Here is a 2,390-nt window from a genome sequence, read left to right on the forward strand (position 1 = left end):
GCCGACCGTGGTTTGAGGCCCGCACCCGGCTTGAAACCTGGTGTGCCCAAAATCCTGAGAGGAGAAGGGATTGTGGCCTGACCATCCCCCCTGGGGAGTGATTTCCCACTTCTGTGTCTCTGACGAGTGCACTTGCCCTGTAGCAAAAATCTCTCCAAACAATGAAATAAATGTTCACTTCCCGTCTGCAGGTACCCTGAACACTCAGATAGGCCCGGGGTCACTGAGAAAAGACTGTGGGGGCCAGTGGGGGAGGTGCCCGGGGATGGGGGAGCAGGCAGCCTGGCCTGTAAGGTTCTTGGAGGGTTGCTCTTGTAAGCGGCCCTAGGTGATCTTGGAAAATGGTTCGCTATTCAGTTGACCCAGAGGACCCCACAAGGTCATGCAAATCACGAGGTTCAAATCTTTGTGCTCACTTTAAGAACACTTGTGAAACTGTCCAGGCCATCTAAGGTATGCATATGTGAAAAGTATCTGAAGGCTGTCACCTTACAGAAGCCGTGTGCCATTCTGTCGTTAAAAGGGTGGAGTTGGTAGATGTGCCCAGGCCAAACGGTGGGGCTGGACACAAGGTCAACGGCCCAAAAAAGAGTGCTGAATTTTTGCCATACGTGCTTACCAACGCAGAGAGTAAAGCTGAACTGAAGGGGTTAGATGCAGACTTTCTGGTCACCGAGCACATTCAGGTGAACGAGGCACCCAAGAAGCACCGTTGCACCTACAGAGCTCATGGGCAGAGTGACCCCTCCACGAGCTCCCCTCCACCCTCCCCACATCGAGATGGTCTCACTGAAAAGGAGCAAATTGTTCCCAAGCCGGAAGAGGAAGTCGCACAGAAGAAAAGGATATCCCAGAAGAAACTTAAGAAACAAAATCTAATGGCACGGGAATAAATTAGCATAAAATAAATGTAGATAAAAGCAAAAAAAAAAAAAAAAAAAAAATTGGTTGAGGGGAAATTAGCATAAAAAAAATGGAGAAAAAAGCAAAAAAAAAAAAAAAAAAAGAGTTCGTTGGAGGGACCATCCCTAGGGAACTGGCACAGGATTGCTTCCCAAACTCCAGAGCGAGCCTTGCCAGTGCTGGGCCCAGACCCTGAAGAGCAGTCAGGCTGAGAAGGCCCTCAGGACACCTGGGCCTGTGAGCCAGGCTGGGCCGAGCGCGGGCCTGCTTTTTCTTGCTGTAGGGTGCCTGCACTTGCCAGAGAGGGGCAGAAAGGGGAAGTGAGAAATCAGCCCAGGAGGGCCACACTGCAGCCCCTTCGCCTCCATTCTCGGGATCTTAGGCATGCATGCACACGCCCGGCATGATTTGGTCCGAGTGCTCTCTGTGAACCGACTGCGCTGACCCTCAGAACACAGCAGCAGGTGGGTCACACCCTCCCTGCTTCCTGCTGTCCTGAGGATGAGCCCAGACTCCGTGAATGATGCGGCCCGTGCTCTGGCCCGTGTCCCGGCCGCTTCTCTTCCTGGAGCACGGCCTGTCCTTGCCTTGGGCCTCTGCACTTGCCCTTCCCTGAGCTGCCTCCTCAGGTCAGCCCAGCTGCCTCGAGAGAGGCCTGCCCAGAGGACCCTTCATCAAGTGACTGTCACCCTCGAGACACAGTGCAGAGTGGCGTGTGCCCCGCCTGTCTCCCATGAGTCTAGCAGCGTGTTGAGATTCTCCGTTTCCTTGGAACTGCAGGCCAGACTCAGTGCTGGGGACAGAAGACAGTGTCCTCACATGCCAGGTTCAGAGAGCTGCAGGGCTGGGGGCTGCTGGGGGCTGGGAGAACCAGCCGCCAGGGAAGCACAGCGCTCCTGAGAGGGGGCAAGGGAAGTGGCCTCCCGCGAGAACTGCAGGACATCTGCAGGGCCTGCTGGCTGTGTGTGGCTAGCAGGGGGGCCAGCCGCCCGCAGCTACCAGGAATGTCACCTGCAACCCAGGCAGTGGCCCAGGAGGCGGTGGGTCTTGCCCATCCGTGTGGTGGTAGGCATCAGCAGTCTTTGGGGGTCCACAACGAGAAGGCCGCCCGCTTCTGCAGGGACGGCACCTTGGTCTGGGCAGGGGACCGTGGAAACAAGTGAAACCCTGTGCTTTGAGGGGCAGGTGCGGCTCCAACAGCAGCCAGCCCTGGGTGGCTGACAGGAAGGCATCCCTTCACCTGCAAAAACACTTCCTAAGAGCCGCGTGCAGGCCGGGAGTAGTGTAGGGTTGTGACCAGCCTCCCGCCTTTCTCTACTTCTCAGTAACCAGTTTTTAAAACATCTAATTCATGAGACCAGCAGATGGCGTAATGGCAGTGTCACTGGACTCCCACGTAGTCGATCCTAGTTTGGGTCCTGGACCCGGTGGGTTAAACTCACCCCGGGCGCGTGTGCGTGCGTGGCCAAGATCCCAAGAGGAGAATG

The sequence above is a fragment of the Tupaia chinensis genome, unplaced genomic scaffold (genome assembly GCF_000334495.1).
Source record: "Tupaia chinensis unplaced genomic scaffold, TupChi_1.0 Scaffold000178_1, whole genome shotgun sequence".
NCBI classification, from domain to species: Eukaryota; Metazoa; Chordata; class Mammalia; order Scandentia; family Tupaiidae; genus Tupaia; species Tupaia belangeri.